Raw genomic sequence first — 13,215 nt, 5'->3', positions numbered from 1 at the left:
GTGCCAGGGGCAAGGGTGGTGTTACTCCCCCCTCCCCCCTCGTTCATCTCGGTAGAGATGAACGCTATGACCCAATATGTCACCAGGCAAAATATTGAGATGAAGAACACAATAACACACATTGATAAACCACATTCGTATGAATATGTCAATCTATCTACTAACATTTCTCTAAATCTAACAAATCTATTAGTTGCAGGCTGCCCATTCGATGCCATAGTAAATCCTGTTTGAAACATAAAAGTGCATTAAGTACAAGCATGTAAACATTTATAACGTTGTGACATTTTTTCGACAAAGTATGGGAGTGGGTGAGGGAGGGGGTGTGTCCACAGACAAGGTAACTTTACAATCATTACTATCCGTACATTATTTCATATATAAAGAGGAAAGTCGAGAGAAAAAAAAACTTCTCCAAAACCAAACAAAAACCACAAAAACCTTCAAAAGTTGTAAAAAATTATATATATATATATATATACATATTTATTTCAGTACACTTGTCGTGCGCCAGTCGCGTTCAATGTTCATCACTTAATGCACACAAAATTCCCATCATTCATTCTGCACAACTTCATTGTCCGCAGTTGCCTGTGCCTCGTCCTGTACCTCACCTTCCACGGCGCTATAGGCTCTGCGTACGTCTGTCAAATGTACCCAGTATCGTAGGCCCTTCACCTTTACTGCTGTGGGTGTGCAAAACACTACCTCATAAGGGCCATGGAAACGTGGCGCATTCCACCTTCGCACAAAACTTCTGACATATATAAGGTCACCAGGCATTAGTTGTAATGGTTTTTCAGGCAGTGTCTCTGTTTCTGTTGTGTTCCCCTCCTCTCTTGTAGAGGGGGGGGCTAGTTGCTTCGCAATTACGCGCGCTGCCCGTGTCAGTTTTTTCAAGTACTCTGTGAACTCTTCTCCCAATATCGCTGCACTTCTGTGTGCATCAGAACGTTCACGGAGAGGCGAATGCACTGTGTGCATTCTCCTTCCCGTGACGATCTCATGCGGGGACAAATGGTGGTCTTTACTTGGCTGATTTCGTAACTCAAACAGGGCCAAAGGCAGGCAGTACATCCAGGTCTTTTTAAGGGAAAAACACAGTTTTGACAATCTGCTTTTTAACAGACCGTTCATCTTTTCCACTACGCCATTACTTTGAGGATGATAAATCGAACATAATTTGTGCTTTATTCCCAATAGCGTAGTCACTTCCTTGAATAGTTCATTAACAAAATGCGTGCCGTTGTCTGAGCGAATAACTTCGCAAATCCCCCAGCGCGGGAATACTTCCCGCACTAGGAACTTCGCGGCGCCCTTCGCATCAGGGCGCGCACAGGGGCCTGCCTCCACCCACCTCGAAAATGGACATACAACCACAATCATGTAGCGAGCCCCGTTACATCTTTCTCCCATGTCTACATAATCAATGTGGAGCTCTCTGAATGGGCCATTTGGTTTTGGTATCGTTCCTCTCAGTGTGCGCAATGTCATACCTGAGTTGTAAATCTGACATGTCGTGCATTCTAAAGCCAGCCTTGTGATGTGTTCATGGAGGCAAGGTGCAAACCAATCTTCTTGTATGTCCGCCATTATGTGTTGCTTTGCGTTATGTGCGGGAAAGTGTAGTTGTTGAAATGCTATTTCTAACAATGTAACTGGCATTACCGCTTTTCCTGAACTTTTTTGTCGCCACAATAAATCAGTCGGCGATTTGCTGCATCCCCTCTTAGTCCACAGCAATTTTTCTTCTGCACTAGCTCCCTCTTGCAGCTCTATTATTTCCTGTGTGGGCATCATGTTGTATCCTGTGGGGACCTCTTGGCTTGCTGTGTGGTGCAACATGTACTCTCCTACTTCACCTTTCTGTAAATACGAAGCTTCTTTGGCAGCGGCGTCTGCTGCCGCGTTCCCCAAAGATATAAAATCTGTATTTGTGGTGTGGGCTTGGCATTTTACGATGGCCACTGCCGTGGGGTCTTGCAGGGCCTCAATCAGTTCTTTCAATAATTCTGCATGCTGAACCGGTGTTCCATCTGCTCGTCGAAACCCTCTCCGCCCCCACCGTGCCAACCCGCCGTGTACTGTTGTTGTCATGTATGCTGAGTCGGTATATATTGTTACTGCGCACCCCTTGGCGGCATGCAATGCTTCTATTAGCGCTATTAGTTCTGCTGCTTGGGCTGAATAGTGTGATGGGAGGCGGTGTTGCACTAGTGTCTCGTATTCATCTTCCTCTAATCGTACAACTGCCATACCCACATGTTTCTCTCCTGTCTCCATGTCTATTGATGCTGACCCGTCCACGAAATACACCTCTCCCTCGTTCAGGGCATTCTCAAAAATCACTTGATCCTGACCTTCGTCACCTGTGTATGTAGCGCAGTTGTGGTTCTGCATGTCCTCTACGGTGCACGCCTCTGTGATGAATGTGGCCGGGTTCACTGTTTTACATCTTACTATGTGGATGTTTGCGCTGGACAGTATTATTTCATATGCTGTGGCGCGTTGTGTCGTCAATGTGCTCTTTGATCGCTCTAATATTGCAAAGAGTGAGTGTTCCACAAACAGTGTCACAGGACAGCCCATCACTATCGTGGCACTTTTCTCAATCGCGAACGCGGCTGCAGCTAGGGATTGCTCGCACGCGAAATGACCTTGCATTACTGCGTCTAGGGTGCCACTATAGTAAGCCAGTGGTTTGTGCCCTAACGATGTCTTTTGTGTCAGTACTGCGGTCATCAGTGTTCCTTTGCAGTGTGAAAATAAGAAGAATTCGCGCCCATAATCTGGATTTGCCAGTACTGGAGCGCTTGATATCAGCTCTTTTAGTGAGTTAAATGCTGTGTTCATCTCTTCTGTCCATTCTATGTGTTTGATTTCCTGCTGTGCCTCTTTTAGTGCCTGTAACAAGGGCCTTGTGTATGCTGCATAATCCAATATCCATGCTCGGCAATAGTTGCACATACCCAGAAATTTCTGCATCTCTTTTACTGTTTTGGGCTCCCCAACTGCTCTAATCGCCTGTGCCCTGTCTGGTATGATCCGCTTGCCATCCTTTGATATCAGCTGTCCCAAGTATAGGACCTCTGTCAGACAGTATTGTAACTTCCCCTTGTCCACCTTGTACCCTTTATTGGCCAATAATGTCAGGAGTGTTATTGAGTCCTTTCTACACTCTTCCTCAGTTTGTGCACAAACCAATAAATCATCAACGTACTGAATCACTGTGCTTTCTACAGACAAATTCCCCAGATCTTCATGTAGTACCCTGTTGAATATGCTTGGGCTCTCGCAATATCCTTGTGGTAGTCTGCAGTGTTCGAACCTCCTCCCCCCTAGTGTAAACGCTGTTAAGTACCTGCTCTCTTCTGCTAAGGGAATCGAGAAAAATGCATTTTTTAAGTCAATAACTGTGAAGTGGGATGCCGTTTTCGGAATGTTGCACAGTATTGTCGCCGGGTTCGGGACTAAAGGGAACTCCTTCTGAATCACATCATTGAGTGGGCGTAAATCTTGTATCATCCTCCATGAACCTCCCTTCGCCTTTTTAATCGGGTAAATGCATGTGTTGCATGGGGAGTTTGAGGGCACTATTATTCCTTGTGCTAGCAGTGCATCTAGTGTCTCTCTGATCCCTTCTTCTGCTTCGCGTGACAATGGATATTGTTTTACCCGGGGTAGAATTGCTCCCGGTTTCAGTTTTATTACCACAGGCTGAACCCCATGTAATAACCCCACATCATGGGGGCCATTTGTCCATATGTTAGTGGGTACTAACCTCATGTCGTCATCAAAAAATGTATGTGGTGCTCCTACTACTGCCATTAATTCAACTTGAGTTTTTCTGGCTGTAACTACAATGTCGCACGGCATTGCTAGTTCCATCACTATTTCGCCATCTGTCTCAGTGTCAGAAAATAGCTCCTCGTCCGAGAGCTCCCTCAGTGGGATATTTGCATTTGTACACAGTACTGTCCGCCACTCACATCCTTCCATGTCAACGCCAATCACACATATTCTGTTTGCTGACACGTGTACTGCGTGTAAATCCAACGATAGCACTGACCCGGGAGCAGTGTCGGGGCTTGCTATGGGGCGGAAGAGGAATTCGGCTGGAATCCTCCAATCCATCCTTTTTAGTTCTGGTACTATGAGAGCCAATGTTCTCATGCCCTCAACAAACATCTCCTTGTTTCTTGGTAACCCTCTGATCTCTTGCATGATTGAGTGGCCGTGTATTACTGCTAATATGCGGAGGGGGCATATGCCTGGCGTCGAACATACGATACCGCTCCCTGTGAATGATATTGTCATGTTTAGTTTGCTTAAGAGATCTCTCCCCAGCAAATTAATGGGAGAGTGTTCATAGTACAGTAAGGGTGCTTTCACTGTTTTACCCCCCACTGTCACATCCAATGCCTCTGTATAAGGAACTTCAATTACAGCCCCAGAGAACCCCTGCGTCTCTAACGTTCTATTAGATAACGGGAACCGGGCCTCTCTAATGCATGATTTCTCCGCTCCCGAATCCACCATGAATATGAACTGCTTGTCTCCTATCTGCGCTCCTATCAATGGTTCCTCTGATGCATTGTGGGTCGTAGATAGTACTGGACACGCAAGTGCTCTCTGTGGGCTGTCCTATGCGGGGTGTCTCATTGCCCCCCCTTGATCAAAAATGTTCCCCGAAACTACTGACACCCCGCTGTAAGGTGCGGGAGCAGGCGCTCCGTTAGCTACTGTGGCGAAAGTGTTACCTGGCGTGTATTGCATATTGTCATTATTCTGTGGGTGGTTTTGTGTTCTGTACTGATGTCCGTGTAGTTGTGCGTTACTTCTTTGTCCTACATTTTCTGGTTGTTTGTATTGTCCCATGGGGAGGCCGTAGGGGCTTCCTGGGTGGGGGTGACCGTACTGTTCTGTCACCTGGAACCCGTTGTTTTGTCTGCTCCTACACTCTCTTGAGTAGTGCCCCCATCTCCCACAATTCCAGCAACTCCCCTGTGGACCTCTGGGACCCTGCCACCCATTTCCTCCCATTCCTCCATACCCTTGTCCTCCTCTTCGGCCCCTGTACCCACCTCTTCCCCCTCTTGGGGCCCACTCTTGCCACGTTGGACCTCCGTTCTGCTCCTGCTCCGTCCACTGTCGTTGTCCTTGTCCTGTCCAATTTGCTGCTATTCTTCCTTGTATTGCTATTTGCCCCTCCTCTCCTTCGTCTCCCTCCCTCATGAGTGGGAGCCCTGCTACCGCTGCTGCAACCTTCACCAGTTTTGATTGTACCAACTTTGCCTCGTCTGCCAACCTTTTCTGTGCTACTTCCCTCTCTCTCTCTTTGATCCTTTTGCAATGGTGCACTATTATACTTTGGATCTCTGGCCACCCCTTTGCCTCAACGCCCGCTATTTTATCGAGTGCCTTCTGCACCTCTTTTGGGAGCCCTCTCTTAATGATAAAATAAAATAGAGATGTGGATTGGTGCCAGGGCGTGCCCGTTTCCGCTCTCCACATCTCCTGCACCCGGAGAATGTAATCCATAGCATCCTCCCCGTCATTCATTGTACATTGCATTACTGACTGTAAATCAGGGGTATCTGGGAATGTCTCCCGCAGTGCGTCCCACACCCTTGCTCGTACTGTATTAAAGGAAGCCCCATCATGGCGATCACAGTCCAACGTCACGGCCGGGAAACCAGCCTTAGCCCATACTCTGTCCGCTTGATCTCCTACTGCGGTTACTAGTAGGCTTTTCACATCGCCTACTGCCAACGGTATGCCGGCGGTATGTTTCTCAAATGCATATATCCACTTGCTCGCCCCTCCTGACAGCTGGGGCAATAATTTCATTAAATTAGCCTTATCCATCTGAGCCCATGGTATATAGTTTGGTCTCCCCCCCCCTCTGTGTATCAATGGAAGTTGTAACTTCCCTTTTGCGGTTGCACCCTCCCTTTCCTTAGTCGCTGCTGACTCCAATGACGCCATCTTCCCCACCCTATTTCTTAGTCGTCCCATCCATTCGTCGTCTATAGTCCCTAGCGAACATGCACCGTCCACCTCCTCGCTTTCCCCTCCTACTGCCATACTTAACCTATCACTCTCATCCAACCCTCCTCTGACATCACATAACAAGTCCTCTCTGATCCCTCTCTCTCGTGATACATCACCAATGCTCCCTTCTACTGCTCCTACCTCTATTATTCGTGTCGGCTCTTCCTCAATTCTGAACAGTATTTCCCCCTTTTTCCATCCTTCCTCAATTTGTCTACTTTCGCTCGACGCTCTAGACGTGCGTCCTGATTGTGTAGGGGCGCACGCCGTGCGCTCACATATGTCTTTTATTCTTGAGAGTTCATCCCTTGCCACAGTAAGCCTCGACTCTAAGTCACTCGTTAGCTTCTCTATATCCACCCTCTGTGTGCTTCCCTGGGCGCGCTCTCTGGTGCTTTCGTATGGCGGGGGGGCTGTTGGTCTTTGTGGTGTACCAGTTGTGGGGGGAGGCACATAAGTAGGGTCGCTATATCCTGCTGCGGGGGCTGGTTTAGGTAATATCGGGTACAAACTAATCACCTCCGCAGGTTGTTCTGTACTTAGCTGTTCCTTTTCCTCTCTTGGAATCATCAGTGGATTATCTGTGGTGGAAGGTAGATCAATATTTGGTGCCGGAGGTTTGGGTGGGGGTACTTCCTCAAACAATCTCCAGAGGTCTAATATCTCCTTCCTATTTTGCCATTGTTTCCCCTTATACTTGAGGCTAATGCATGCTCGTACCATATCAAGAACGCTTTTGTCAAAAGACCCTCCCTCGGGCCAAATCTGGGGCAGACCCTCCCCTTTCAATTCTGTTACCCATTGATCGTGATATTTATTTATTCGCTCAGCGTATCCCGGTAAGCTCTTACAAATATGTGACAAGGGAGTTTCGGCCCCCATCCTCTAAATCACTAACACAGCCGTGTCCACCTTCTTTACTTTTAGTTAGGTGTAGATATGTGTATGTATACCTTTATGGCACAGACAAGAGCGGACGTCTCAAAGATTATCACCCAATTTTATTCACTGCGCAAATCCTTTCTCACTCACCATAGCTCATCTCCCTCCCATTCCCATACACTCTCATGTGATTTCACTTGCAACTGATCAAGTACTAGTTATGGTCAACACTCTCTGGCGCCACCTCGCGGTCAACCGGTCGTCTCCAACACTCACACGGTGCGCGCACCCTTCACAATGCTTTTCCACTCACACCTCGTCTTTTTTTTTTTTTCCTCCCTTTCCTCCCTGGCCAGCTGTCCCTGTTTTTCTGCTAAGGTTACTATGTTCACGTCTGTAGGTGCCACTACTTAATCCCCACTCCTACAAATGTGCTCCCTATTTTATAGTTCTTCTACAAGTATATTTACCTTATACCCTTTTCGCTTTCTCCCCCTGCCCCGTGGAATGGAAAAAAGAAATAGAGAGAGTAGCAATCACTAAAAAATATTCCCGGTGTCTCCCTTTGCCAGACACCAATAACTTATTTCTTACTTCTTCATATATTCCCAGTACTAGTTTAGATAGCACTATGCGGCGCCGCCTTCCACCCCCTTTCGGAGCTAGGTTTCCGTCACTTCTACCACTTCACTTATTTCTTACTCCTAATGGCCATATGCAAAGAAAAGATAAAGAAAATTTCAAGACCCGTCTTTAGTAGACCCCCGTTATTCTTCTCCTCTACCTGTCCCCGTTCTCCTGTTATAATTTCCCCTCCCTTCCCCTTTACGATCGCTCGCACTCAGTACTCACGTGCCCGTCTTGAACCGATAGTCTCCGAAACTGGGTCCGTCCAGGCAGTGTCACCGGTAACTCAACGGTCAGCCCCTGGCTCCGGCGAGCGGCACTCAAAGGGGATTTTTTTCCAATCGGGATCCCGTACCCTTTCTCATTGAGTGCGCACTTCTCATTGTGCCGGTCGCCGTTGGCGGGCAGCCTCCCGGAGCCGGCTCACCGTGCGTATCCCTTCTCGACCGGAGATTCTCGTGCCACAAGGGGGTCGTTAAAAAGGAGTTAGGAAAAATAATTTGGAGATATCACGCTATCGGGGTCACCACTGAAAGGAAGCGCCCCCAATTTCAGCACGATCCTCCCCGCAATGAGAGGCAATAAGGGACTCTCCCGTAGTGGGAATAAGACCAAGACAGAGTGCGGGTGAGCGTAAGTGGGAGTTTATCCAAAGAATAGGGCATGCAAAGAACTCTGCAACCTCCGAGAGCGCTCTGTCTGACAATAGCAAAGACAGGCGTATTTCTAATACAAAAAACGTCATCAGAACCTACACACTATAGGGGGCACAAGTTAATTGGGATTGGGTGGCGTCGACTAACTATAGGTGTTGCTGCAGCGTGGTTGGTCTTGGCGTGAGGACGTCACTGGTCAGCCTCGTGGGTTGGGTTGGGCCTGGCAGGCCAGCTTGAGGTCATCCGAGCGGTGTTGGTATGCTGGGGCAGCCTGTGACAAAGATGAATACCTTTCCTGACTCGTTTGCCCTAGGCCATGCACACTGCAGTTATTCAAGAAACGACATCTAAGTTCATCAATAAATCGCTCAGCAGTTTGTCTTATAAAATAAACGCAACACATGAGGAATGCACCTCGTGAGAGGTCCAGTGGTTGTCGGTTGGGGTGAGATTTACCTGTGTCCTATTGACCGGTATTTTAGGTCGAGGGGCTGGGCTCTGGGGCCTGAGCCGAATGATACATGTCTGTCTGCCGCGTTAGAAGTTATTATATAAATGGGTCTCTGTGTCTTGTCCCAGTGATGGGGGTCGTCATGATTCTTGGGGTGGTCTAGGGGGGGTTGTGGAATTTACGAGAGGGTGCTGGTAGATCAGTGGATTCAAACGTGGGTTTATTACCGTGCTGTAAATAACACAGGTGGCGGGCTGTGGCCTTGGGTGCGGTACCGGGGCCTCTGACTCTCTGAAGCGGCTCCAGCTTGGTTGGGGGAGGTGAGGGAGCGCGGCACAGGCCTTAGCTTCTTTATCTGGCAGGCTTGGTAGGGTGGGAGGGAGAATGGCCTTGCATATATTCACAAAGGTTTTTTCCTCGTGCGTTGCTAACTTTTGAATGCAGAACTTTTATAATGTTCCGCCTTATTTTGATGTTATTTAAACACACATATATATTTCAATTTCGTTACACATTTCTTTAATACAGTCGGTCCGAGTACCTTTTCATTACCTAACATTATATTTACTACATGGTGTGATTATTTTATGTACATTAGACGTTACACGAGGTAGTTCTAGGTTATGGCCTACAGAAATTGATGCTCGCTGCTTTAGGTGATTAAGAAAACATATATGAGTTCAGGTTTCTCCATAAAATTGTAAGAACACTTATACAGATAAAGGCTACACATTTGGTCGACATCTTTCTCTGTGGTTATAGCAGCACTAGTCCAGACCTGGGGTGGTATCATGTAACGTTACATCTTTATGGTTTATTCACAGTTTACAGGATCTGTTTAAACAGAGGTAGTTCGTTAATACCAATACTTGAATTATTTTCTACTTTCTTCAGATAGTGATGCTTCAGCTTTTTTCCCGTCACCCCGGCCTCGCGGACCAGGTCATGCGGGATGCAATATTACATTGTGAACGATAAAATGTTACAGTGTTAGCATCTCGGGTTAGCTCATACCCGACTTTCTCATGGGAACGCGCTCGCAGCGGATCTACCAGGGCTATTGCGGCGGCAGAGATGCATGAAAGGCCCTCCAAAGGTGGGGGCCTCGTTACAGTGTGCTGAACTCACGCCATGTTTGCTAGACAAGATGGCTTCTAGGCCTAACTGATTTTTGGTATATGCAGGGAACGGATACGTGTGGGCAGTGTCGTCGGCGGGTGAGCCCTCCTCCACCTGGGCCCGGGTGGCATGAGGGGACGCCCACCCAGTCATGGTCCTCACCTGGGGAGAAGGCTGCAGGTGAGGAGGGCCTCGCGGCCAGTCCTCCCCTACAAAAGCGAGGGGGATGGTTCACCACTAAGGCAATTTTCAGATCTACATTTAGAGTCTGATGTAAGTCAGAAAGTTTGGGGCTCTAGGTGTTGCTCTGTTGGGCTGGACGGTCATGGTTTTTAAAGGAGTCACTCTGGCAGGTCAATTGTTCAAAGAAACTGTCAGTTTCATTTGAAGTACTCAGTTATGCAAAGCATGAAACCCGTTGTGTGGTGTGTCTATCAATGCAACACTTCAGCAGATTAGAGGGACAAGCCCTCACAGTCGGTCAGATTCGGCAGACAGCATCTTGAAGTTCTGCCTCAGATTTCACATCCTGGTTCTGACGAAGTATCTTCTGAGGATATCTAATCTGGTGGCAGACTATTTAACATCATTTTCTGGACCCTAGCAGCTGGCACTTCACAGGTCAGTATTTCTATGCCTAAATATGAGTTGGGGGTCCTTTTCAGGGGGATGTGTTTGCCTGCAAACTCAAAAGCCAGTTGTCAAGTTTCTTCAGTTGGAGGACCGATGTGTATGTGGAGGCAACAGATGCTTTCTTACAAAATTGTGGGCCAGGCACTCAGCATGCTTCTCCCCATCACTTTGATTCCACCATATTGCTGCAGATTCAGGAATAGATGGCTAATAATATCTTGATCTGGCCATTTTGAGAAGCACATACTTGCAGCCCCATCACAAGTTGGGCGGAGCGGTAAGATGCAGCGGGAGCGCTTTTAATGCTGCATTTACTGAGCATTTACCGCTCTGCCCGAGAACAAGTCGGGCGGAAAATGTGAGTTTTAACTCCAGCAAAATCACAATTTTCTGCCTGTTTTTGGCGGTATTACCGCTGGCACAGTTACCGCCAGCAGTAATAGCGCCCCAACCCCAGGACCCAATGGGAATGGGGATTTAGTGCCCCCGTCCCCCACTTGGGATCCAGCGCAAATTGAGCTGGACCGAGTTGCACTAACACAATTTGCATTTGGTGGTATCCGTCATATTGGGTCAATACATTAGACTGATATCAAAACCATTTGATTAGGGTTGTCTGCCTTCTCGCCCCTGTTTCGATATGGTGGATTGAGTTTGTATGGAAGTGAAGTGAGGCTTAAACATATCAATTGATAAAGAGATGCTGAGCATAACGTGAAACATACAAGTACGGTTGCTATCAAGTTTGACTATTCCCAAGGCAGATTGTTATAATTGTAGGCTCTGCATTCATGCAAACTACAAGCATGATATCCTAACATAATTTTACCCCGGTGGCACTGAAGTGTAGAGAACAGGCTGAAACTGCACATAAAATGGGAGTCTATACGTGGAGATCGATGTTAGTGGAAAACTATTTATTTGAAGGTGATTTTAAGGTGGGTGACATGGTGCTGATTCTTGAGCTGCTGTGCTGCTAATTATTGCTATACACTTACCACACCTCAGGATTTGCCACTCTCGTAAATTTTTGTAGAAAAGACAAACCTCTCAGGCTAATCAAAATCACAAATATGTATGGCCAATTGGCCATTACAGAAATCATTATAGCAGACAGAACAAAGCAGCACTTCCATTTGTAATCTGAGCTTTTAGACTGTATTCGAGGCCAAGTCTACCTGAATGTGGATTTTTTGAGGGCTGAATGTTGTCTTTTAAGCCTCATTAAAATACACTTAGAATTCTCTTGTCTTTTTAATGATTAAAAATGCATGCAGACACTTGAATTGGGTAAACATCTTGTGCCATTTGTTGTTCGAAGACCACATGAACAATGCTTATTTATCGTCGAGCGCATTTCATATAGGTAGCTTTTTACGAGGTATACTTATTAGACACTTGAATGCTGGAGTGAGTGCATAACTATCTTGTAAAATATGCTTGTTATTCCTCAGATTTTCACTTCAATTGTGCTTTACTTTTAGCTAAACAATCAAAACATGCACATTTGGAAATAGCTAGTCTTAAACCTTTCTCTGAACATCATGAGCAGACTGTGGCGCTAATTTCTGAAGTCCTCATTAAAGCCTTAGGTCTGCTTTAACACCACTTGTTGTATTCTGGGGCATTTTATGATATGATATGTAATTTATAATGCGCCTGTACACAAGTGTTTCTAGGCGTGACAAGAAAAGGAAGGGGAAACGGAAGGAGGACAAAACAACGATCTTACTAAGCCTTGTGTCATTCAGATCGTGCAAGGGTGGGAAGAAATGAGGGGGGGAGTAAGAAGTGCAGTGACTCAATAAGTGCTGCCAGAGAGTGGCTCATAAGTGCAGAAAGAAGGGACTGTAGGCTTGCAGATACAGACCAATACGTGCTGTGGGAGCCCTTAGGCAGTGCAAGGGCAACTAGGCATGCAGGAGTCCGGGCCCGAGTTCAGCGGGTGACCAGGTGACCAGTGCATGGACCAATCAGGGATATCAGCAGGGGAGTGGAAGAGAGAAAGCGGGATCAAAAAGAAGCTCTTGAGTTGCTTTCGAAACCGGAGGTGGTTTTGCTCAAATTTGAGAGAGGCAGGGAGACTGTTGCAGAGGGAGGCCCCAGCTGAGGAAAGCGATCTACCCCTACTCTCTGCTTGGAAAAGCATCTGACCCTCAGAGAGTAGGAAGTGGATGAGTGGAGAGCTTGAGAAGAAAGATGTTTAGGAAGAGAAAGTTGGAGGTAATGCAGTCACAGGCCCCAGAAAGCCTTGTGGACGATGCCAAGGATCTTGAATGTGATCCTTGCAGCCACAGGGAGACAGTGCAGAGATTTCAGAGCTGGAGAGATACAATCCCTGGGCTCGAGGCCAAGGACAAGACTTGCAGGCCTGTTCTGGATAAGTTGTAAAGGTCAAAGAGTAGAGATAGGCAGATTTAGGAAAATGCTGTTGCAATAGTCCAGTCTAGAAAGAACCATGGTTCTGGAGACAGTGAGCTTCTGGAGGAAAGTGGGCAAAGGCAGAATACCTCTGAGGAGGTGCAGTTGAAAGTGTGACTTCTTAGAGATTACAGATATTTGAGGAGAGGAGGAGAGAGTGGAGTCAAAGATAACACAGAGGTTCTGAGCCTCACGGGAGGGAGCAGAAAGAGGGTCCGTTCCAGGGTGGGTGGCCAGAGAGAAAGAGAGAGAAAGAGAGAGAGAGAGAGAGAGAGAGAGAGAGAGGAAAGGAGGGAGCATGTGTCCTGAATTGCGGATAGACAGTCTGGTATGAGAGAAGGAACAAAGGTGGCTGAGGGGAGGCTGAAGGAG

The sequence above is a fragment of the Ambystoma mexicanum genome, chromosome 5q (assembly GCF_040938575.1).
Source record: "Ambystoma mexicanum isolate Mex_15411 chromosome 5q, UKY_AmexF1_1, whole genome shotgun sequence".
NCBI classification, from domain to species: Eukaryota; Metazoa; Chordata; class Amphibia; order Caudata; family Ambystomatidae; genus Ambystoma; species Ambystoma mexicanum.
Note: the sequence above shows the minus strand (reverse complement) of the source record.